Source organism: Petaurus breviceps, unplaced genomic scaffold (genome assembly GCF_028583685.1).
Source record: "Petaurus breviceps papuanus isolate PSGF00001 unplaced genomic scaffold, PetGlider_PUasm1.0 186, whole genome shotgun sequence".
Lineage (NCBI taxonomy): Eukaryota > Metazoa > Chordata > Mammalia > Diprotodontia > Petauridae > Petaurus > Petaurus breviceps.
The window spans coordinates 55,293,856-55,320,944 of NW_027185798.1; the positions used below are offsets into that span (position 1 = coordinate 55,293,856).

Consider the following 27,089-nt stretch of genomic DNA (forward strand, 5'->3'; position numbering starts at 1 on the left):
TCTTTCTTTCTTTCTTTCTTTCTTTCTTTCTTTCTTTCTTTCTTTCTCTTCCTCTTCCTTCCCTTCCTTCCTTCCTTCCTTCCTTCCTTCCTTCCTTCCTTCCTTCCTTCCTTCCTTCCTTCCTTCCTTCCTTCCTTCCTTCCTTCCTTCCCCACAGCTATCATTTAAATCACCTGGTTGATATTACAAACTTCAGAAACAACACGTGCACTTTATAATTCACAATCATGATCATAATCATAGGTTTTTAATGAGAACTTAGAGATTGGATCGCACCAAGATACTATAAAGTTGTCATTGTCTGGGCAAGATGTAGTTCCTGACATTAAGAAACTTTCAGTATCATGAGGAGAAAAGGACAAACATTTATTAAGTAAATGACTACTGGGTTACATGCAGGTGCATGTGTTGTATAAAATAGAGTGCATAAATTGATATCAATATTAATGTGAGATAAAAATAAATTTTCCCATTCATGTACTGTTTTATACATATATATACATTGTATTGTATGTATGTGTATGAGTGTGTATATATATATATATATATATATGTTTGTGGAGAGACAGAGAGACAAAAAAAAGAGACAGAAAGAGAAAGAGAGAGACAGAGAGAGAGACAGACAGAGAGAGAGAAAGTTGATTTCTCAAAAGTTGAAATGACATGGATGGAATGATCCACTAAGGGGCATTTAGTTTATTCCTTAGAAAACTGAGGTGAAATCTGATTTATACCCTCTAGTCTTCAAACCAAGAAGAGCTGATGAGCTTGTTTTGCTTCCTACAAAGAGAAATCATCAGGTGTTATTACCTTTTAAAACACCATGTGACCAAATATATAAAGCAAGTTACTTGCATAATTACTAGAGTACAGATTTCTTCTAGGCTGTAAGCACTTTAAGGGAATTGACTAAGATTTAGGATCATAGATTTAGGGCTGGAAGGGAAGCTAGATTTTATCTCATCCAGCCCTCTCATTTTTCACAGATGAGGAAACTGAAGCCTAAAGGAACTTTCCCAGAATCTCACACATAGTAAATTACAGCAGGAGGATTGCAGTCTGTATAGAATATCCTTCTTCCTCTTCCTCATCCCTTAGTATCTCATCCTTTCAAAACCTGGGAGAAATGCCACCTTATATTTTCTCCTAATAATTTCCTCCTAAATGTGAATGAGTGTAAGAGCAATATCTAAACTGTAAAATAGAGTGAATTACAGATTTTTTATTTTGCCTCAATGAATGTTCTCTTCATTTTATTTATGGTAGTTGCTCTTCTAAAGTCTCAATGTCCTTTTTTTAAGATCTCATTATAGTGAGATACAACATAGGTGAAACAGGGGATTAATGAATTTGAAAATCATAACATGTCTGAAACACTGGAATCAGGAGTGAATTTTAAAAATGAAAAATGGAAGCTAAGAGCCAAGAAAAACTTCCTTATAATCACATTCAACTTTTTTTTATTCAAAGTCATCCATTGACTACTCCATTTATAGCTCTAAACCTTCATAACTCATTTCCTAGTTCCTGTGACTTTATGCCTTTAAATTTTGCTGTCCCTTTTAAGCTCTGCTGAAATGTGGTAAGGCAGTCCCCAACTTATTAAGGAGGTATGCTACAAAAGACTCTATTTAAAATGTTTCTTTGGCTTTTCAGACATATTTGCCAATAGAAACAACATCACAAAATATGGTTAGGTTCATAAGCTAGTCAACAGAAACCTATTTAATTCAAAATATAACCAGAGTACTGATAGAACTTATAATCTTATAATGTGTAATTGTTTCTCTGGAAAATCATGTATATGGGTCTGACTTGGCATGTTTGATACATATCTCCCTCTATCCAGAAGACAGGTTGGGGGAACCATAAAATCTGTTTGAAAAGACCTCAGTGGTTATCATTTAATAACCTGCACATGACAAGAATTTTGACTAACCAATATCTGCTTGGATATCTCCCATGATGTGGAAACCCCTACATCCTGAGATAGCTACTTCTATTTTTTATTGTTGTTGTTCAGTCATTTACAGCTCTTTGTGACCCCATTTTGGGGATTTATTAGCAAAGATACTGTGGTGGTTGCCATTTTCTTGTCTAGATCATTTTAAGTGTCAGAGACTGGATTTGAACTCATAATCATGAGTCTTCCTGATTCCAAGCCCAGTGATCTATCCACTCTGCCACCTAGCTTATATCAGTTTAATTGTTAGGAAACTTATGATATATCAAACAAATCTTTTCTTCTGGAATATTCATTCATGGTCCCTAGGTCATCTGGGCAGGTTCAAGAAAATATCTGATGTCTCTCCCACAAAACCTTTCTAATAGTGGAAAACCATTTTCACACATTCACTAAATCTTTTTTGCCCAAGACTAAAGATCTCTGACAGTTCCTTCAATAATTTCAATCACCCTTTTCATCCTTTTTGATGATCTATCAGGACTCATTCTAGTTTTTAAAATATCTTTACTAAAATGTGGTACCAAGACCTGAATGTAATATATAAGCTGCCTCCTTCTGTATGCTATATTTCAATTAATGCAGCTTAAATCTACATTTAATCTACATGGCAGCTAGGTAGTGCAGTAGATAGACTACCAGTCCTGAAGTCAGGAAGTTCTGAGTTCAAATGTGACCTCAGACACTTACTAGCTATGTGACCCTGGGCAAATCATTTAACCCTATTTACCTAAGTTTCCTCACCTGCAAAATCAACTGAAGAAAGAAACGGCAAATCACTCCAGTATCTCTGTCAAGAAAAACCCAGATGGGGTCACAAAGATACAGACCCAACTGAAAAACATCTCAACAAGAACAACAAAATCTACATCAGCTCCCCCACACACACTTTGGTTGTTATGTCACAAAGCTGACTTGCTTTGAACCTGCAGACTCCTAAAACTTTTAGGTCTCTTTTCCAAGGAAAGTTGCAGTCACACTTTATCTTGTTTTAGTGAAATTGATTTTTTAAATACAAGTATAGAAATTTACATTTATCTTAACAGATTTCGGATATTATTTTAACATGATAACTTTTAGGATCTGTATTCTTTAGTTCATAGTAAAATTTATGAGACAAAGCATTACTTACTTAAATACAATTTGTGTATGAATATTTATATTTGCAAATGAGAAAAATCAACACTTATCAATTAAACATACCACGTTTTAAAAATCCAGTGAATCATTGAATACATAAAACTGAAAACATGAATGAAATTGTTAGCACTTATAAAATGCAAAGTATTCAAATTATCACATTAAGAAATAGAATAATATAAAAATATAATTCTAGAAAGTCTAAGGAACTAAATATAAATTCCTAATAAAATGAAAAGAAAAAAGAAAAACCCCTTTTCCAAATATATTTTGAGTGCATCCTTCCACTATTTATAATACAAATAATCCATTTCTTACACATAGTCTTTGTGATAAATGTGGGTGATGGATATGCAAAAATTATGCAGCCTCTGACCTCAGGGATCTTAAATTCTAGGATTAAAAAAAAGAGAGATGCCCATTATCTTTATTTTGCTTCAAAGTAATGTTAGAACAAACAAGTTTAACATCTGCTATGTAAGAAAAGCCTCTCCAGAGAGTAAGCCAGGACCAAAAGCAAGACAAGTAGAAACAGGATGGGGAAACACCAGCCCCAGGAACATCTGAATCCAGTAGGAGGCAGGGATTTATAGAGACCCAGAAGCTAAAAGGAGCAAAGGTCTGGACTCTCTGACCAGAAATTTATGACAGAACAATGAAGTAGACTAAACATATTAAGTAGGACAGTAGTGTTCAAACCCAATCATTGAGTTTTCAATGGCAATGTTAACAATTGCTATCATAAAACCCAACATGGATGACAGGTACAAATTAAAGGTAAATAAACTCTTAAGAGTAAGGTGAATTTGGGGAAAATAAGCACAATTCTTTTCATAAGAAAAGAGGAAGAGGGGAAATGAAGAATTATGTCTTCATTGTCAGGAGTCAAAAAGGTTAGATCAATGGATCACCCCAGATATGAAGGGGAAAAATGGAGAGGCAGAAACAGAGACATGAAGAAACAATTATTTTGAAATAATGTTATATGGTTTGGGTTTTTTTTCTATCTGAGGACTCAGGAACAAACAAATGAAAAGTATTGATTCATATTTATAACTTTCCAGAGCAGAGAGAAAGATTAAAACTGAGACCTCTCTCTTTCGGTGATGAATCAGTAAACAGTTTAGCAGGTCAGAAAAGCCAAGGAAATGACTAGAAAAAAAGTCATGCTGAAGAGGAGAAGGCCAGGGAATGTCTCCAAAGGAGTACCACAGAAGGATGTGGGCTAACAGGAGATAGCCACAATCCTATAAAAATCTGGCTCACCATTACATCATTTCTAAACATATAACTTCAATTACAAAATTATTTGCTAGAAATAAGGGAAAAGATAAGTAATTTGAGAGATAATTTCTTTTTCTTATTATTCATGTTAATATAATTAAAATTACACAAATTTCCCATAAGTATTATAATCTTTTAATAGAATCATCAACGGAATACCTTACCTAGATAATATAACAAAATTCATTAAGAGGAATAAATATTCAAGAATATCCTGAAACAAAATGGGGAAAAGTAGAAAGGAAAGGGACTTGGGTTTGCCAGATCTCAAGGCAGATCACAAAGTAATAATTATCAAAACTATCTATAGTGAATTGAAAGAAAATAGAAAGGGTAGATCAGTAAAATAGCTCAGATATGCAGTACCTTTAAAAAAAACAGAGCAGCCTAGTGTTAAATCAACTCTGAATAACATATTAATGGAAAATATTCCATCCTACAATAACTGCTACAAAAACTGGAAAAAAATTCTAGTGGAAAATATGCCTAGACATATCTTATATCATATACCATAGTAAATTCCTAAAGGGTAAATTATCTAAATATTAAAGTTCCTCCATTCCTCCATTAAAAAAAAAAATGAAAATCAGAAACTAGAAGTCTATACCTTTTAAAACTATAGAAAAATTTTAACCAGATATAAGAAAGAAGAGATTCTAAAATGCAAACTAAATAATTCCATTTATTTAAATGTAAAAAGCTGCAACCCCCTCCCCCCCATAAGAGTAATGCAGCTAGCAACAGGACAGAGAATGAAAAAAAAAACTCTTGGAATTGAATATCTCTGTAAAAGTATGACATCTAAAATGTACATGAAGTTGTCTATAAAATTTAGAAATATCTTCTTTTTTGTTGTTGTTTTTGCTTTTTGGAGGGGCAATGGGGGTTAAGTGACTTGCCCAAGGTCACACAGCTAGTAAGTGTTAAGTGTCTGAGGCCAGATTTGAATTCAGGTCCTCCTGACTCCAGGGCTGGTGCTCTATTCACTGCACCACCTAGCCACCCCATTAGAAATATCTTCTAATAAATGTTATGAACAATTTTCAAAATAAATAAAATCGTCATCAAATTTTTCAAAATAATTAATAACTAGATTATGTACAACAAGTCTGATGTACTCTTCACATATATGAAGTTAGCAAATACGGTAAAAGATGGGAAGACTGATTATTGGGAGGAATTCTAATTCATTGCTCATTGAGTTGTGAATTCAGTAATTATGGGGGGGTGGCAGTTTGCAAATTTGCAAAAAAGTGACAAAATGGTTTATGCCTTTTGACCCAAAGAGACCACTACTGGGACTAGGAAGTTACTGATAGTGAGATCATTAGTTGTGATTGCAAAAAACTGGAAACAAAATCCAGGGGTGGGGAACCTGTGGCCTCGAGGTCATAAGTGGCCTTCTAGGTCCTTGGGTGAAGCCTTTAGACAGAATCAAAGTTTTATAGAACAAATCCTTATGTTAAGGGGGTTTGTTCTATTAAATTTGGATTAAGTCATAGCTGTGCTTGATGACCTAGAAGATCATATATGGCCTTGAGGTCACAGGTTCTCCACCCCTCATAAACAGCAATGATTAGAATTGACTGAATATACTTGTATGTGAATGTAATGGAACTGCACTACTGAAGCTGATGAATATGAATTATTCAGAGAAATATTGAAAAGACTTAACATGGATTGATGTAGTAAGATGAAAGTAGAAACCAAAGAATTTATATATGTGCATAAGTCAAACAATTAAAATAAAGTCAACGCTTGTGTGAGGAAACACAACTTAAGTATGATACAATGGAAAATGTTGGGCCTACTCTCAAAGTTAAAGCATAAATATTACAAGTATGGTAATGATCTCCACTAGTGTAGGTCAGCAATTTAATTATAACTGCTAGTCTTAGAGAATGTCTTGAGGCCATTGAAAGGGTAAATAGCTTTTCAATAGTCGTATTGCTAGAGTATATCAGGGGTAAGATTTGAACTCAGGTATTCCAAACTCCAAGGTCAACTATCTATCTTTTCTACAATTCTGTCTCTTTCCTCATCACATTAGGTATACTATAATGAGGGGAAGTGACATTCTACCAGTTGCAATCATGTTATTGAGTGGTTTTGTTTAATTATTTTTAGAGAACAGAGAGTATTTTGGGTATTTATTAATGAGTGTTCATTTTGTCAAAACACAATAAATTGATAAATAAAAAAAAATACTCTGATGAGGCATCAGAGTAATGGTAGATCAGTTTAGATACCCTTTCCATAAAGGAAATGAGGTCAGTCTGACATGACCTAATCTTGTTCTTAATGAACTCTAATTAGTTCTTTAGTAATATTCATTTTCATTTATAAGCATCACTTTAATAATGAATTCTAGGATTTTTAAAAATTAATTTATTTGGCAGCTTATTATTTAAAGACTCTAGCCTCATTCCTCTTTTTTTTTTTAATTGGGATATTTGTCCCTTTTTAGTCTGATGGTACCTTTCCCATTCTCCATGACTTTTCAAAGATCACTCATTCACTCACTCAGCAGTCATTTGAGTTCATTGAATACACCTTAGGTACTCTTGTAATTATGTCACATATTTGGTGTCTTAACTCCTGATTTTTTTTTGCCTTCCTAGCCTGAAGATAATTTTTTTGTTTAAGAAAAAAATAGAAACAAAATTTAAATTACTTGGTTTTGATTTATTTCTCTGTTTATTTTCTCATCTGTAATCAATAATCAGTTAGCAAGTATTCACTAAGCCCCTTCTATATGCAAACACACTTCTAGGTGCTCTGGATAGAAAGTCAAAAATGAAACAATCTCTGCTCTAGCAACTTACTTTTTGGGGGTGAGGGATACAGGGAAACAACATGCACATACAGGGTATAAAAAGAATAAATGGACAGATTCAAAATGCAAAATAAATGTGTGGTAGTTAAATAAAGTTGGAAGGATCAGAAAAATCATCCTCTGTCATCACGTCTGAGAACTGTCAGCAGGGGCTGTTGGGCCAAAGTCTAAAGATTTAAGGAGTTCTTGAACTTTATAAGGAAAATCTAAATGGGTGGTAACAAGCAAAAACTGAGCCCAGGGTGTGTTTCTAGGTCACGTTTCTATGTCACAATTCAAATATATTTACTGTTTCATTATCACAACAAGGTCCCGTTGGCTTTACTGTTTTCCAAATTTAGATCTGTCTTCCAAATTTGGCTCTCCTTTGAGCATCTGTGCTTCCTATTATTTTTTGCTAGACATATTAGTTTGCATTTTTCTAAGTTGTATCTCATATTGGTATTTCCTGCCTGGTTTTCAAACCTGTCTGAGCTTTATTACTATTCCATTAATTTTCTGACCTCACTGGTATCTCCACAAGTCTATGAGATTAGTATAGCTATGGGTTCCATAAAAATTTGACTTACTCCCTCTCCATGGAAGAATTTCAGCCCAATATTTATGGCTTGAATATGACTCACCATTTTTTAGAACCCTGCTTTTACTTCCTCCAACCCTCTTGTTCATTTCTTCAGTTGTGTCTGACTCTTTATTACCCTGGAGAACATCTCATGCCAATACTGTCCATGGGGTTTTCTTTTTTTTCTTTTTGATTTTTTGGAGGGCAATTAGGGTTAAGTGACTTGCCCAAGGTCACATGGCTAGTTTTTGTGTTGTGTCTGAGGCTGAATTTGAACCCAGGTCTTCCTGACTCCAGTGCCAGTGCTGTATTCACTGTGCCATCTAGCCGCACCCAGGGGTTTTCTTAGCAAAGATACTAGAGTGGTTTGCCATTTTCTTCTCTTGTGGATTAAGGCAGAGATGGAGGGACTTGCCCAGGGTCACACAGCTAATAAGTAAGATGATCAAATTCAGGTCTTCTAACTTCAGTCCCAGCACTCTATTTACTGAGTCACTTAGCTGCCTCTCTAATTTTCTAAGCATGCCTAAAAAAGTTTCCATTCTAAGTCAAGCTTAATTAACTTTGCAAGTGATTTTATGAATGTATGTATATGTTTGTGTACATATTTCTCTTAGACATGAGAAACACACACACATATATATCTGATATATATTACATCAGATATATGTGTGTATGTGTCTCTCTCTATGTGTGTATATGGGGCAGCAATAGATAGAGTATTAGGTCTGGAGTTAGGAATTATCTTCCTAATTTCAAATCTGACCTCAGACATGTGCTACCTATGTGGCCCTGGGCAAGTCACTTAACCCTCTTTGCCTCAGTTCCTCATCTGTAAAAAGAGCTGGAAAATGAAATGGCAAAGCACTTCAATATCTTTTCCAAGAAAACCCCAAATGGGGTCACAGAGAGCCAGACCTTAGTGAAACAACTAAATAACAACAAAATGTGTGTATATACATGCACATTAGGTGCAAATGTCTCTCTGTATATATGTATAAATGTGTGTGCTTATGTACATACATACATCACATATGTGTACATTTATATCTTTCTATGTGTTCATATATGCATGTATACATAGAAATATCATATATAATATATGTTTATATGTATCTCTGTATGTATATATTTTGTGTGTATGTATATATCTTCACACACAATGTTTTGTTGGAGTCTACATGTGGATTTGCCTAAAAATCAGAATGTATGCCATGCAACGTCTCAGATAAGTGGATCATTATGGCTTCGCAAGTCCTAATGCTAAATTTGAAATGGCAAAAGGTCTCTAAGTATTGAATTAAAAGGTCTATAAGTATTGAATGAAAAATTTTAGTTGATCTGATGGCTAGTAATTTTTTTGTTTATTTCTTTGTTATGCATTATGTAACAGGTAATAAACGCTGAAACTGTTATCCTTTTAAGCTATTGAAGTCAAAACTGATGTTCAAAAATATTTTAAAATTCATAGTTGCTTTATCAGCAAAGTTCAGTTAAGCAGAAACTCAAACTTTAAGATAAAATTATGAATAATAACTGTCAAGCACTTCCAAACAAAATCCTTTAGTGCCCTGGACAGATCATCACTTTGACCCAAGCTGCCAAAACTAATCCCTTTGTGTCTTAGCAGCAAATCTAGCCAATGACTACAGTTCTAGAATTGGAGTATGAGAAATCCAGGCTCCTACTGCAGATACATATTAGCTGTTTGACTCTGGGTCATTTACTTAACCTCTCTAAGCTTCAGTTTCTTCCTCTACCTCTCTAAGCTTCAGTTTCTTCCTCTATTAAAAGAGTATAATAATACCACTTACTTCTCATGCTTGTTATATGACTTAAAGCAGACAACATAAAGTGCTTTGTAAACTTTACAGCATTACACAAACATCAACAATTATTCCTCCAGTAAGCCTAACTATGATCCCTCCTCCCAGAAAGTATTGTGTGGATATTTTGAATGCACATAGTTTTTCCTTAATGGTAAGGGATTGATCTGTTTTTGTATTCTCAATATCTTTTTTTTTTTTTTAAGCAATCAAGGTTAAGTAACTTGCTCAAGGTTACACGGCCAGTTATTTCTGGGTGTGGTGCTGAGTATCTGAGCCCGGATTTGATCCAGGTCATCCCGACACTGGAGCCGGTGCTCTTACTTGCTGAGCCACCTGGCCTCCCCTAAGCAATTGAGGTTAAGTAAATTGCTCAAGGTTACACGGCCAGGTGTTTCTGGGTGGGTGCTAAGTGTCTGAGCCCGGGATTCAATCTCCAGGTCGTTCTGACACTGGAGCCGGTGCTCTTACTTGCTGTGCTACCTGGCCGCACCCCCGTATTCTCAATATCTAGCATGGTTTGTTTTTGTTGTTGCTGTTGTTGTTGTTTTGGAATGGACCTGTGATTTTATTTATATAGAAAAATCCCAATAGCAATGGAGGAGGAGGAGGAAGAAAAGTAAGGGAGAGGGAAAGGAGGGGGGAAAGGGAAAAGGAGAAAAAAATAGAGGAAATACTTTTTTAAAAGTATTCCTTATCATCTTGTATTACCAAATATTGTCATAAAATATCTTTAAATACTTAAGTTGGTCATGTATAATAAGCAATACCTAAAATCCTATATACTTTTTACGACAAGTGTTAAAAGAGGAATCGTTTATCTCTTTAATTTTAAAAATCTATATTAAAATGCAAAACTATATCCTTATGTAACTAAAGATCAACACATGCTCAGTTTCACAATTCTTCAACTAGATTGGAATCTTGCAGTGATTTCTGTTTTATTTTTAATTGAATTTAATGCTTATGAAGATGTCCTGAATGCCAGAGAAACCAAATGATAGGAATATGCAGCCAGGAGGCAGGAAGTCTGGGTTCTATTATCAGCCTTCACACTAAATTACTCTGTCTGTCACCTTGAGGCTCCTCCAGGCATGAATTTCCTTATTTGTAGAAAGAAAATAAAAGAGCATATTGGTCAAGAATTTTGAAAGATTTGGAAGATTTCATTGTGAAAAGTATTTGTGCTGCCTCTGCCCCATTCATCCACTGCTAGGAGATAAATGTTTGCTTCCTTCCCATCCTATGGCCTGGCAAGTACCTCCAACAAAACATCGGAGCTAACTCTTATACTAGGGAGGAGGGAGAAGGGCAGAGATGAGGATACACAGTAGCTAAGCCATAAGTGGGCTACAAATTTGAACCTTCAGTCTATGAGTGAACATTCCTCAATAAAGTAGATTATTGTAATGTAAACCTGATGCTTCCCTGTGCATTTATTCTTTGGGAAGTCTGATTTTATTGTATTTTTTTGTCTAATATTTACTAATGACTTATTATCTATGCAAAAACAACATCTACATTCATATGACAAAAGCTTTTGGCTTATAGAGAGGCAATATATTTAAGAGGAAAGACCTCAGATCAGAAGATATGAGTTTAAGTCTCTTTATTAGTCATATAAGATGGAAGAAGTTATAACTTATATAATAGATGATATGAGTCAATTAACTAGCCCTTCCAGAAGACTCCATATATAACACACACAAAAAGAAGGGGCAATCCCTGCCCTCCAGGAGCTTGCATTCTAATTCAGGAGGACAGGGCATAAAAGGGAGCTGAAATGCAGGGATGGGTGTGGGGGCAAAGGGGAGAGTAGTGAGTATAGAAGTATGGAAGTCCTGAGAATGAAAGATTGCTGGTCTGGGTCCTTCCTTAAAATGGTGGTTCCAGGGAGAACTCTTCAAATTCCTTCCTTTTCCATACTATCCTATATGTTATCTCCCCCTAGTAGAATGTAAGCTCTTTGAGGGCAGGGACTGTCTCACTTTTCTATCTATATTCAGTTTCCTAATCTATAAAATGGCACAATTGCCTCATAAGGGTTGTCTTAAGGATCAATTAGGTTAAATTTGGGGAAAATAATAATAATAACTAGCATTAATGTAGCATTATAACATTTGCAAGACACTTTAAAAATATTATGACATTTTAACAAGAACCTGAGAGGTAGTTGCTATTCTTATCCCCATTTTACAGATGAAGAAACTGAGGTCAACAGAGATTATATAATTTGCCAAGGTCACATAGGAAATGAGTCTAAGTTAGAAAGTGAATTCAAATCTTACTGATTCCAAGTCTAGAACTCTATCTGCTGTGCCCCCAACTGTATGTATTGGAAAGAGTTCAAAAGAGATTTGAACTGATATTGGATTCCAAAGTTATTTACTTTCAATTAAGTATAGAAAATGGATCTTCAAAGCATCATACATTGGGAGTGAGAAGGCACGTAAGATATAATTGAGTATAAGTGGCTGTCAGATTGATTAGCAGGTTACTCCCACTGAAGAATATGCTTGTTCTTTCCTTATTCACTAGTTACTGATTTGTGGTATATGGAAATGGTTATATGAAGATTGTTACATGCAATTTTCACTTCTGGAAAAGTGTTCCTGCCCCTGGGGGTAGCCTAATTGTCTTTATAGAAGAAACCCACCTGTTTCTAAATATTAGACCATGCAGGTGTGCATCATTCTTAAAATACCACTTTGAGTGTAGCATCAATCCAACAGGTTTTCACCAATAAAGCTATCATTTCTCTGACTTTTACTCTTCACCAGTTGTTGACTGGTGAAGGTTGAATTCCTGCAGTGGCTCTAATACTTTATCATATTTGCTCATATTTACAGAGTTGCTCAATGATTCATTCATGAAACATTTACAAGTATTTCTTAAGAGCCTATTCTATGGATAATCCTGATTTAGTTCTTATGGAGGCTAGGGGTTAAAAGAAGGGTGAGTAGAAAATAACAACCCTAGTTCCTAAATCTCTAACTTTCAGGGCCCAGCTCTCCTGAACCCCAACTCCTTTCCCAATACCACCTGGCAAGGAACTCAACCATATGTCACCCTATACAATCAGGACTCAATAGACTCCACTTGCCTCCATGCCCCACTGAACATGCCTTTCCTCCTTTTTCCCCTCCATCCCCATTTCTTGTTACCTCATATGTGTTGTATTGTCTTCCATTATTTGATTGTAAGTTGCTTAATGGGAAGGACTGTCTTGTTTGCTTGTTTTTGTAGCCCCATTACTTAGCCCAGTACCTAGAACATACTAAGAACTTAACAAATACTCTATCTATCATCTCTCTAAATGTCCCTCTATATATGTATATCTGCCTACCTATCTATCACTTCATAAGGGATGTAGAATACAGGACTGACCTTGTGTAAACTTTTCAGGAAAAAGACAAGATATATTCTGAACTGGAAAAACTATAGGTTGATAGAGAAGAAGCAGAAAACCTTTTTCTGGGCAGGTTGATGCATGCTAACAACAAAATCAAATCAGGTAAAGTGAAGGATCGGAATAGTGATGATAATAAGTTTGGAAAGCTAGAGGACAATCAGTTGATGAAAGTAGTTGGGGAGTCTTAATTTGAGTGCTCAAAATAGATCTGAAAGATCATTCAGGTCTTGATTTTAAAAATAGCATGATGAAAAAGTTACAAGTAGATTTTCATGGTGCTGGCATGAAAAGTATAAATCTGAGTGAAATACTTGAGGGAGGTAAACCAGCAAAGGTGCTATTTCTGTCATCTAGAATTTAGTGTTTCTAAAACTGTGCATCACATCCCCATATTGGGTCACAAAAATTTGTCAACCGTAAAAGGTTTCTGAACATCCTATTGATGGGGTACCTGGGGTCTAGATCAATTTGTGAAACCAACTTGTAAAACCAGTCTGTTCAATTGTAACTGCAATTTGTCCTTTCCCACCCTTGAGCTCTGCCCCTTCTCCCTATCCCACACTCCACCTAGGCAACACCCTGCGACCCCTTTGCTCTTACTTAAATCTCTTCATTTCTTCTGGGCCTGGCCCCTCCTTTGTCCTTGCCTTTTGTCTCCTTCAACCTGGCCCAAATCTTATCTAAACTATCTATTCACATGCTCCTCTTGGTCAGCTCTGACCTTTGTCTATGCACTGATGCCCCTCCCATCTGGTCAGCCCTGACAATGGCAGTCCTACCCTTTAAAGGTAAAAGCATGTACCCTTCTCATAGAAGCATAACAATAAACTTCTACAACTCTCACTCCAATTAAGCCTGAGACCTTGAATTCTTTCCAGATGATATTGCAGGTTTTCTGGTCTTAGATTAGATCATAATTCCTGCTGAACCTATTGGGATCCCGTCCCCCATCACTATGAACAAAAATCAATTAAAAATCAAATGCATAATGAATCTGAGGTGTTTCTGGCAGTGCTGCCCATGTTGCTCACACAACTTCACTGTGGCCTTGGCTCCGAACACAAAGCATGTACACTTTGCACTGTGTACACCCATACACCAGCTGACTCTGCTGAAACAGGAAAAAGGGTCTCAGGCTAGGGTTGGGGCTGTGAAAGCAGAAATCTGGAGGGAGACAGTGGTATAATGAATCATAGACTTACCTTTATAATCAGGAGATCTAAATTCTATTCCCTGTTCAAATACTGTTTTCTGTTGCCCAGATTTGTTGTAACCTCCCTGAACCTCACATTTCTCATCTGCAGAATCACAGTATTGTATGAGATGATTCTAAGATCTCTTCCAGTTCTGATATTCTATGATCCTGAGACCAGAACCTGGAGAAGAACCAGTAAGAGTATTGTCACTTGGATGTGAACTCAGATCAAGTCAAGGCTAAAGTGTAAACAAAAAAAAAGTACATTTATTTCCAGATTTATTTTTAAAGTGTTTTGAAAATGCAATTAGAACTCAGAATCTTAGAAGTGGGAAGGAGCTTAGTCATTTAGCCTAATCTATTCTGGAGTAGACCTCTCTAAAATATTTTCATCCAGCTGTCAATGGAAGAGTACCAGTGAGAAGACATATAGGGACAAAAAAAAAGAGGAAAAAGTGTCCAAACTAGAGTAAGAAGACATTGGATTTAATCCCAGTTCTTCTACTTATTACCTATGTCACCCTGAGCAAGTCACACCCTCTGGGTTTCAGTTTCCTTCTCTGTGTAGCTAAGTTTGGCAAATGTCTGATGAGATGTAACAACAATGCAATATTCACAGCACCCGCAGTGACTATAAATAAGCCCGGTGTAGTTGTGAATCACAAAATGAAACAAGCTTTCCACATGGAGGATAGAATCAGAGCATTTATTCAAATACCAGAAAGCTGAGTCCCCAAATCAGAAAGTCAAAGTCATTACAGTAGCCACAAAGTTGGTACACATAGTTAATTCAGTGAATAGGCACATTCCCAAGCCTTCAAAACAAAACAGGCTCCCTCAGGCAAAGATCCTCCTCTCCTCACTCATGGTAGCTGCTCAGCCTCCATACTGTTTGCTCCCAGTGGTTCTGGCTCCCAGCAGTTCCGGCTCCCAGAACTTCTTGTTCCCAGCAGTTCTCAGCAGAAGTCCTCAGCAGAAGTTCTGGCTGGCTCTCAGAAGTTCTGCCACCACAAGTTCTGTTCTCAAAATCTCTTCCCTCTCTTGTCTGGGCCTCTCCTTATATATGGTATTAGCTCCTCCCTGCCTCATCCCTTCCTGCTACTTCAGCAAGTTCATCCCACCATAGGATTCACAAGTTCTGGGTCTTAATACTTGACACAATTATGAACTTGAAACTAAGTGCTAAGTACCTGTCAGCTTGCCAATACAAGGGGCATGGAAGATCTTCAAATCCCATTACCATTACATGAGGCAGACTTTAAAAGACCCTAAGTTTGTAGTAATTCTACCTTTGGAAGTATAGTTATAAAACATATGAGTGGTACATGTTTATATTCTAGGGTGCTGGGATCCTGGTCCTGAGCTAAGAAAGACCACTCTCTTGGTTGGCTCCCAATGCCATTCCCATATCCTCACAACTTGAACAAAGGGACAGCAGGAAATGCTGGGACAAGGTTAAAAACTGTCATTTTTGAGAAGCAAAATTAGATCTGTCACATGTAGTCTTTAAGAGAATTAAAAGCTAAAATGAGAAAATAATAATAAAAATCTTTAATAGAATTAAAGATTAAAATTAGAAGTAGGTGGGTACCAGTTAGACTTGGCTGAAGTAAGACAGAGAGTAAGAGAGTCAGAAACACAAGTTCTGTTTTTCCCCTCAGTGCCATCTGAATTAATGCCTACAACTAACACACACACACACACACAAAGCTACATACTTCTCCACTTGTTTAACAGTCAAAGGTTGTGGCCCATGGAGGCTTGGGTTTGAGGATATATTCCAAGATGTAGCTGCCACCAGCTGCCAGGATTGCTTTGCTCCTCCATGTCTCTGAGGAGAAGCCACCACCTCCTCTTCTCCTTCTGTCCTTTTCTATTTCCCCTCCAGAGATCCTCAAAAGGTGCTCATTGTAGAGAGAACTACCTCACCCTGCAGTCCTGATATTCCATTAGCTTCCTGTCTTCCCATGAAAGGGGAAAAAATAGAACTTTCAGGCCCTTTGGTGACTTGGGCCTTCTTGCAGGAGGCCAGCCCCAGCCCTACCAGAAGTATTGTTACATCTGCCAAATGAAAGGGTTGGATTTGTTGGCTTTTGAGGTCCCTTCCAGCTGTGGAACAACTATCCTATAATGAAGAATTCACCATATGCTGAGGAAGCTCATTCCATTATTGCATAGCTCTATTTCTTAGGAATTCTTTTTCTTATTTTTTAACTTCTGAAATAAGAACCTGAAATTTGCTTTCCAATAATGTCAGACCAGTGGTATTGGCTGCAGTCTCAATCAGCCAGTCAGTCAGTGGGTAGGATGTTAAATAAGTTGACAGGCATTTACTGAGGGCCTACTAAGTGCTTACTATGTACCAAATACTATGCTATTCACTGAGGATGCAAGAAAGCAAAAGAACCAAAAAAACCCACCAAAAAACAAAAAGCAAAAAGTCTGTAGTCTAGAGCAGGGCTTCTTATCTTTTTTACACTTTCAACCCCTTTAACAATTTTTAAACTGTGATTTGTGACCCCATATGAGGTCTAGACTCTAGAGAACAGACACATCTTAAATAGAGAAGGGACCTCAAAGGTATCCTAATCTTACCTGTACCTAAATTGGAATTCCCTCTGGAACATCCCTAAAAGGCTTGTTTGAAGGTCTCTATTTTGATAAAAAAAAATCTACTTTCAGTACTATGATAGCTAAGGAATCATTAGAACACACAGGAGCATCTCAGTCAACACTCTGGCTACAAGGATCTGTGGAATCAGTCACAGCAAGCCTGCATTAAATGGCAGTAATATAATTGATATGTGTGGGTGAAGTGAATCAAAGAGATTTATTTAAGGAGGAAGAAAGGTGGTTGCTACTGGTAAGTAAACGGACACATCTGTTGAATCGTGGGGCAAATGAAGTTCTTTGAGTGAAATCTTCCCAGGTAAGCCTCTGTGGCTCACACATGATGTGGCTATGTGGTTTGGGATCTTTGATTTAGTCACGTCCTATCTTTGTGTCTTCCCCGGCATTCCAATCAATGGGAAAGCAGCCAATGGGGTAATGTGTTTATGTGTGCATTTCCTCTTCCCCTCATATATTATGGTTATGTTTGAGTAAGTTTAAGTTGGTCTAATGATAGACCATTCTGAGGCAACATAGACTATACATTTGACAAGACAATTATCTGACACTACATCCTGAAGCAACTAATTCTACTTTTGGACAGCTCTGATTGTTATGAAGGTTGGGTTTTTTTTTTCTTCCTTTTATCAAGCTGAAATCTGCCTTTTTAAAACTTGTACCCACTGCTCTTGGTTCAGTTTCTTGGAACCAAGCAGAATAATTCTAGATCTTCTTGCAAAACCAAATAACTTCTGTTCTCCAGGCTAAACATATGCTGTTCTTTCAGCCCAAATATATATGATGTGGTCTCCAGTCCTCTCACCATCTGGGTTACTCTCTTCTGGACTCAGTCCAACTTGTCAACACCTGTCCTAAAATGTGGCATCCTAATCAGAACACAAAACTCCACATATGCATTCCCCCCAACCCCCATTCCAGACATTATGGCTCTCAGTGCAAAAGACGATCACCATAGGCTTTTTGACTGCTATTTCACAATGTTGACTCATGTTGAGTTTGTAATCCACAACAATCCTCAAATGTTTTTCACATAACATTTTTCTCACCAAAATTAAGCACAGGTGCCATTTTTTAAAAATCTGAGACTTTTATGTTTATCATTATTGGAGTTCATTTTATTAGACTGAGCTCATCCTTATAACTGTCAAGTATTAGGTATAATTCTGTCATTCGGCATACTTCACCCATAAATTTTATAAGGAGACCATTCACGATTTCCATCCAGTTCATCTTTCAGATGACACCCTTCCAAATGTTTGAAGACAACTGTCATGTCACTCCCTGAGTCTTTTCTTTCCCAAGCTAAACATCAATTCCTTCAACTGTGGTTCATATAATATGGAATCCAATGCCTTAACATTGTAATTAGTTGTAATTCTCTGGATATATTCTAGTTTGTCAGAGTCCATTCATGTTTATTGATGGAATAAGTCGATTTCCCCTTCGGCCAAATTTCACAGTTTAGGCAATATGTATTTTTTCATATACTTTGTCTTTCACACATCTGGTTAGACCAATCTCTTCTGCTTTCCTTTAGTTGTCTTTTATTGTTATCTGAATTTTTCATCTATCCTTGCCCCTATGCTCTCTATTTCTACTAATGACACCATAATCTTTCTAAGTAACAACCTCAAAGGAAGGAAGGACATTTGTTAAAGTGTGTGACAGCACTGTGCTCAATAATTTGGGGGACATATATAGAAAAGTGAAGCATTCCCTGGCCTCAAGATGTTTCTCTGTCTCTGTCTCTATGTCTTTCTCTATCTCTCCTTTCCCCCTCTCTCCATACATGCATACACACACAGACAAACAAGTAATGGACTGGGAAGAGATTATATGGTCATAGATTTAGTAAACTGATCCATGGGACATCCAGTTGATGATGGTCCTTTTGAGGACCAATGGTAGTATTGATTTACTTCATCCTTATAGGTCAGAAAGCAGCATGATGGACAGGGTATATTGTTGAATGGAATATGAAGCATGATCTGGTCATCTGTTCTGTGGTCTAGGGTGGATTAGGCATAGTTAGCTCATTAAACTTTTACTGAGTCACTTAACAATCACTATAGCGCTGCCCCAGGATAAGAATGCCAAAACTGAATAGATAAATTCCCCCAAATTGGGAGACATAGATACTTTTTAATGGTCCATGTTGGCAATTCCAGATGGTGAAAAGTGGCAAACTGTCAAAATATCATTAAATCTCTTTAACCTTACAGAATTTATTTTGAGGTCAGCTTTGCAAGTTCAATAGGTTGTTGTTGTTCAGTTGTTTTAGTCATGTCTGACTCTTCATGACTCCATTTGGGATTTTCTTGGCAAAGATACTGAAGTGGTTTGGCATTTCCTTTTCCAGTTCCTTTTACAGAAGAGGAACTGAGGCAAACAGGGTTAAATCCAGGTCACACAGCCAGGAAGTCTCTGAGGCCAGATTTTTTTTTCGCCCTTTTTTTTGGAGGGCAATTGGGGTTAAGTGATTTGCCCAAGGTCACATGGCTAGTTTTTGTGTTAAGTGTCTGAGGCTGTATTTGAACTCAGGTCCTCCTGACTCCAGAGCCACTCTATTCACTGCACAACCTAGCCACCCAAATGAGGCCAGATTTGAACTCAGAAAGATGAGTCTTCCCGACTAGAGGCCCAACACTCTATCCACTGCACCATTTAGCTGCCGAAGTTCACCATGATCAAAGCCTAAAAGATCTGGGCAGTATTGGCTTCCAAAAGATTTGTAGTTGTAATAGACTTAATTTCTGGTGTAAAAAGAATTACCCTACTTCTAGCAGGCTAGGTAGCACCCTATTCTCTCTAGTATAAAATAAAAATAACTTGGCCTGGCATTTAAAGCACATTTCAGTTGGGCTTCAATATACCTTTCTAGATTGTTTTTTTCCAACTCCATTCCTTCACAAGTATTATGCTGTTTCCAAAATGGACTATTACTATTCCATGAAGTGTCCTAAACTCTCCAGCTTCTGTTCATTCATATAGGTAATCCCTGATGACTGGAATCTACTCCCTTGCCACATTGAAATCTTTATATTCCTTCTAGGATCAGCTCATGTGCTGCTTTCTCTAGGAATCCTTTCTTTATGCAGTTCGACAGAAAGTGACTTTTCTTTCCTCAAATATTTCTGGAGGACTTTATCTCAATTTCTACTTTGCCAATTATATTTTACCAGATGTTTACTTATATCTGGGCCACTAGATGTCACAGTGGATAGAGCACTGAGCTTGGAATCAGGAAGACTCATCTCCCTAAGTTCAAATCAGACTTCAGATATTTACTAGCTGCCTGACCCTGGGCAAGTCACTTAACCCTATTTGCTTTAGTTCGTCATTTGTCAGATGACCTGGAGAAAGAAATGATAGACCACTGTAGTGTCTTTGCCAGGACAACCACAGATGGTGTCATGAAGAATCAGAAAAGACTGAAAGACTGAATAACAGTAACAATATTTATTTCTATGCATAAAGAATTTTCTGTTATAATTTTTTGTTTGTTTGTGTTTTGCAGAGGGGAAGGCAGAGCAATTGGGGTTAAGTGACTTGTCCAAGGTCACACAGCTAGTAAGCATTAAGTGTCTGAGGCTGGATTTGAATTTAGGTCCTCCTGACTCCAGGACCGGTGCACTATTTACTGTGACACCTAGCTACCCTCTTCTGTTAGATTTTTAAGCTCCGCAAGGTAGAAGAGTACTTTTTTTTTTAATCTAGCATCCCCAGTGGCTAGTAAAGTATTTTGTACATAGTATATATTTTAATAAATATTTACCTAATTGGATTAAATTATTCACATTTTAAGTCCTCAAGAAGTATTTGAGTGAACACTAGAAAATAGTATAGAACAAAATGTCAACAAGCATTTATTAAGTCTGGGCTTGATGTTAACTGTCGGATCTAGTATGTGCCAATCACTATGTTAAATACTGGTCAACTGATAAATTCAAGTTTTATTTTTCTTAAATAAGGATATATTATCAAAAAGTTTTCAAAGTTATTTTGTGACTTTTTTCATACATCATGAAATAGATAAATAATATGGCAGTTGCAATAGCATAGTTAGGGAGTTTGATAATTAAATCAATGGGTTATTTTAGTTAAAAAACTAAACTAGAACTAAAAATTTTAAACGAGTATGTTCAAAGTCATCCCATGTTACTCCCAAATAATGTAACATCATTTTTGTGATCTTAATAAATCTTCAAGCATGACATCATAAACATCTATTTAGGACATAATAAGGGTTCTTTTAAAAGTAAATTATACAGATTTATTTTAAAAATAAATTGTCAAAATTATTATTTGTACACTAGTTTATATTAAAATAAACTAGGAAGCATGTAATCTTTGGGGAACAATCAACAGAAGCATGAACCTTTACTGAATGAGCTTGTGATTTATTAAGGAGACACATTTCTTATAGTTATCTATAACTAATATGCATAATTATAATATTACAAGGTAAGAAATTTACAAGTTATTAGAGAAAGTAATATGTGAATGGGAATTTAACTCAATACAAAAATGGAAATCTATTAAAACTGAGCATTAGAAATTAAAGGCATTGGCAAATTGAAGAGCACGTAAGGGAGGGTAGCTTAGATGATAAAGGGAGTTGGGGTCAAGGGACTATCAATTGTTGTTTTTCCATCATTTGAGTTGTATTCCACTATTCATGACCCCATTTTGAGTTTTCTTGGAAAAGATATTGGAATGGTTTGATATTTCCTTCAGTTCACTTTTATAGTTGAGGAAAGTGAGGAAAACAGGGTTAAGTGACTTGCACAGGATCACACAGCTAGTAAGTGTCTGAGGCTGGATTTGAACTCAAGAAGATCAGACTCCCTGACTTCTGCCTAGCACTCTATATATGTGCACCACCTAACTTCCCCTGAGATATTTAGTTTTGAACAAACTGGAGAATCGAGGAAGGGAAAGGGGACCTGATGCTTTCTACCTTAGACCCAAATCACTCTGGCTCTCACTGACTGCCCAATAATAAATTCCAGTCCAAGCCTCTGTTGGTCATTGTTTGGGTTTTGATGGCTCAGAGTGAATGTAAATAGAAATTATTTCTGTTCTGGCTAGAAACCATGAGGGTCTTCCCCTACCAGATTGATTTCCCCTTTTTTTTTATTTAATAAGTGAAAGAGGCTATCTTTTGCCTCATTTCTCACCTAGTCTTTATCATTGAATAGGTGTTGCCTCAGACAAACTGAGACCTAGGAAAGACTTTAGCTTAAAAGTCCAAGGTCTCCTACTACATCAAGGGTCATCTCCAGTCATCCTGATCTATATCTTCCAAGTGGACCCAGATGGCTCTTGAGAAGAGAGTGAGGCTGGTGACTTTGCACAGCCCTGCTTCACTTAAATCCAATTCACTTGCAAGTCAAGACATCACCTTCCTGATGTTCTTGGTCCTCTTCAAGAATGAAGAACAAGCAACAACAATCAGAAGAACTTAGACTATGGCAGAAGGTTGCTTTTCCCTAAAGCTTTTTTTTTTTTGAGAGAGAGAAAGGATTTTATTTTTTAATATATTTTTATATTCCCCCCGATATACGTAAAAACAATTTTTAACATTTGTTTTTAAAACTGAGTTTCAGATTCTCTCCCTTCCTCTCTACCCACCCATCACTCTCCATTGAGGTGGCAAGCAATTTGATATAGGTTATACGTGTATAGTCATGTAAAACATATCCATAATAGTCATGTTGTGAAAGACAAGATAGACAAAAATCTCAAGAACAATAAAGTAAAAGAAAAAGTATGCCTCAATCTGTAGTCAGAAACCATCAATTCTTTTTTGGGGGCTGGATGGCATTTTTCATCATAAATCCTTCAGAGTTGTCTTGGATCATTGTATTGCTGAGAATAGCTAAGTCATTCACAGCTGATTATACTATAATATTGCTGTTACTTTGTTCACAATACACTTCACTTTTCATCAGCTCATGCAAGTCTTTTCAGGTTTTTCTGAGAGCATCCTGCTCATAACCTTTTATAGTACAATATTATTCCATCATAATCACATACCACAACTTGTTCATTCATTCCTTAATTGATGGGCATCCCCATTAGAAAATGATTTCTAATTCTTTGCTCCCAGAAATAAACTACTATAAATATTTTTTGTACATAATAGGTCCTCCCCCCCACCCCTTTTTATCTCTTTTGGGATACAGACCTAGCAGTGGTATTGCTAGGTCAAACGGTTTGCATGGTTTTGCAGTCCTTTGGGCATAGTTCCAAATTGCTCTACAGAATGGTTGAATCAATTCACAACTCTACCAACAGTGCATTAAAGTCTCATTTTCCACATTATCACCTCCAACATTTGTCATTTACCTTTTCAATGTAATGAGAATGTAAATTTTAAAGATCTTCCCTGCCCCTAGGCTAAAGTGCACCTGGAGCCTGGGGTGGGAGGCTTGTTTTTCAGTAGATACTTCTTGATTGGCCAGTGGGTCAATAAGGTTGTTACATTCTCTGAGCCAGGAGAAGGCTATATAAGCCCTGATGTATAGCTTTGTTTGGGGGCTCACTTTGAGAAGTGTTCTGTGATTTGATATGGATTCTGGGAAGCCGTTGTCCAGAGCCCCCTGGCTTTGAAAAACCCCGATGTTTAAACCCAGATGTTGATTTGGTATGGATGTAATGGCTGGACAGTTTGGAAAGCTGTCTACTTGATCTGTTTCTGTCTTGATAATTCTGCCTGTATACTTTGAAGTTCAGGCTACTGACTTTTTTCCCCTGAACAAGGTAAACGATATATGTCTGACTGATTAAAGTAAGCTTGTTAACCCATTTTGAGTTGTTTTCCTTTATCAAAGCAGATCCAAGAAACTGTGTTGGCAGCAACCCTGGGGATGCTTGGGATGCTTGTCCTATCACCCAATCTATAGGTACCTCAAATATATAGTACCCAAGAATTGTTTGAATTTGTATTTCTCCTCTCAATAGTGAGAGTATTTTTTTTCATGTGGCTATGGATAGCTTGATTATTTCATCTGGAAACTGATCATATACTTTAATCATTTATCAGTTGGGAGTGGCTCTTATATAAATTTGACTTAGTTCTCTTAATATTTGAGAAATTAGGCCTTTAACAGAGAAACTTGCTTCAAAGTTCTTTTTTTTCAGTTACTATTGCTAACTCTATTTCCCTGTATCCTATCGCCTTCTCCATTTATTCTGTTCTCTCTCTCCTTTCACCCTGTTGCTCCTCAATAGTATTTTGCTTATGACTATAGTCCCCCTTCCCCAATGTGCCATCCCTTCTATCACTCCCCACCCCCTTCTTTTATTCCCATCCCCTTTTACTTTCCTATAGGGTAAGATAGATTTCTATACCCAATTGAGTGTGTATATTATTCCCTCTTTGAGCCAGTTCTGATAACAGTAAAGTTCATACCCTACCTCTCACCTCCCTCCTCTTCCCTTCGACTGTAAAAAAATTTTTCTTGCCTGTTTTATGTGAGATAATTTGCCCCATCTCTAAAGTTCCTTAGAAAGACTATTGATTAGTTAATATGCATGTTATGTAAGTATCTGTCATCTATCTGGGATTCTTGTCCAGGAATGGGGAGGACCAGATGTTGTCACTTTCTACTCTGCATTCTTTTTTTAGTTTTGTGGATCTGCAAAAGGAAGGATGTTAAGTATCAAATAGAAAATATTTGGTGATACTGAATGCCAATAGGAATCTTGCCTAGGATGCTCCTGATAAAAACATCCCAATGTGGAGAATTCTTATAAATATTATATGCTATATATTTAAACATCTACTCCTACTTGTCAACTAATAAAGACTGGACTGTGATTTCTCTTAAATTGTCTATAACTTTGCAGGCATTCAACATTTTGATTCAATCATAAAGCAATTTTAGAAAATTGGGTGTTGCCATGTACAAAATATTATGATTTCATTTATTCTACAAACACACACACATACATACACACATACACATACATCATCCCTTCCTCTTTGGGTACTTTTAAACAATTTTGAGTCCTATTCAATACCCTTTTCACTCTTTTTAGAAGTGTTTATACACAATCTGAGGGAGGAATTTAATATTGTAAAGCCATATTATGTTTGAAGTTTCTGAAGACTGTCATATCTGGGGATGGGATTAAAATTAAAGGTTGACAGATGAATTTTTTCTTTATTTCTTCTTCATAAGAGCCTATCTTAGAAAATAACAAGAGGGGTGTGTATCTGTGTGTGTGTGCATGTACATGAACATGTACACACATGTGTTGATCATTTGATGATTATTTTCTAATTTGTTTATTTTTAAATACTTATTCTCTAAATTTATTTTTTCCAATTATATGTAAAGAGAGCTTTCAACATTCATTTTTGTGAGATTTTGAGATCCAAAGTTTTTATCTCTCTCTCCCTTCTTTACCCCCTCCCCAAGAGAGTCAACACTCTGAAATAGTTTATACAAAAACAATCATGTTAAATACATTTCCACATCAATCATGTTGTGAAAAAAGAATCAGAACAAAAGGAAAAAACACAAGAAAGACAAGAGAGAGAAAATAGTATGCTTCAATCTGCATTCAGACTCCATAGTTCTTTCTTTGGATGTGGACAGCATTTTCAATCACAAGTCCTTTTGGAATTCTCTTGAATCATTGTATTGCTGAGAATAGCTAAGTCTATCATAGTTAATCATCATACGATGTTGCTGTAACTGTGTACAATGTTGTGGTTCTGCTCACTTCACTCAGCATTAGTTGATGTAAGTCTCTCCAGATTTTTCAGAAATCTTTCTGCTCATCATTACTTAAAGCAAAATTGTATTCCATTGCATTTATATTCCACAACTTGTTCAGTCAGTCCCCAAGTAATGGGCATACCTTTGATTTCCAATTCTTGGCCACCACAAAAAGAACTGCTATAAATATTTTTGTCCATGCGGGTCCCTCTCTTTTCTCTTCCCATTCAATTTTCTTCAGAGGTCTATCATATCTAACTTTTACAAAATTTTATTTACCTCATCAACTTCTTTCTTGTTTATTCTGTGGTTAGATTTATCTAGTTCTGGGGAAGAGTGGGTTGAGGTTCCCAATAATATAATTTTGCTCTCTATTTCTTCCTGCAACTCACTTAAATTCTCCTCTAAGATTTTGATGTTACACCACTTGGTGCAAAATATTTACTTCTGATATTACTTCATTGTTTATGGCACATTTTAGCAAGATGTAATTTCCTTCCTTGTCTCTATTAATTAGATCTATTTTTGCTTTGTCTGAGATCAGGATTGCTATCCCTGCTTTATTTTTTTTTAATTTTACTTCAGTTGAAGCATAGTATATTCTGCTGCAGCCTTTTACCTTTACTTTGTGTGTGTTTCTCTGCTTCAGATGTGTCTCTTGTAAACAGTATATTGCAGGATTATGGTTTTTAATCTACTTTGTTGTCTGCTTCCATTTTATGGGAGAGTTCATTCCATTCACATTCACAGTTATGACTACTGTGTATTTCCTTCCATTCTATTTCCCCCATTGCTTATAACTTTCTCTCTCCTTTCACCTTGTTCCTCCTCACCAATGATTTGCTTCTGACCACACACCTCCCTCAATCTGCCCTCCCTTCTATCAGAACTTCCTTTTCTTTCCCCTTTCCCTTCTTTCTTCTGCCCTCCCTTATATCAACCTCCCTTTCCTTTTCTTTCATCTTTCCCCCTCCTACCTCCCTATAGGGTAAGATAAATTTTTTATACCCAACTGAGTATGTATGTTATTCCCTCTTTGAGCCAAATCCAATGAGAATAAGGTTCAAACAATGTTCACCTCCCTTCTTTCCCTCTACTATAACAGGTCTTTTGCACCTCTTCATGTGATATAATTTACCCTATTCTGCCTCCCTCTTTCCTCTTCTCCCAATAGAATCCTTTTTTCCATGCCTTAATTTTTTTATATCATCACATCAAATCTAACTTATAACCACACTCTCTGCCTATGTATGTATACTCCTTCTAACTGTTCTAATAGAGATACAGTTCTTTTTTTTTTAAGCAATTGGGGTTAAGTAACTTGCTCAAGGTTACATGGCCAGTTATTATTTCTGGGTGTGGTGCTGAGTATCTGAGCCCGGATCTTGATCCAGGTCATCCCGACATTGGAGCCAGTGCTCTTACTTGCTGAGCCACCTGGCTGCCCCTAAGCAATTGGGGTTAAGTAACTTGCTCAAGGTTACATGGCCAGGTGTTTCTGGGTGGGT

At 36.6% G+C, this 27,089-nt stretch overlaps 1 long non-coding RNA gene across 1 annotated transcript in view; it reads right to left on the reverse strand.

Annotated features, from left to right (window-relative positions):
- LOC138162939 (uncharacterized) overlaps positions 1-27,089 on the reverse strand; it is a 92,087-nt gene that overhangs the window by 51,416 nt on the left and 13,582 nt on the right. The window contains exon 2 of the long non-coding RNA XR_011168756.1: positions 14,226-14,399. This is a non-coding gene — a long non-coding RNA (uncharacterized lncRNA). The remainder of the gene's footprint in view (positions 1-14,225; positions 14,400-27,089) is intronic.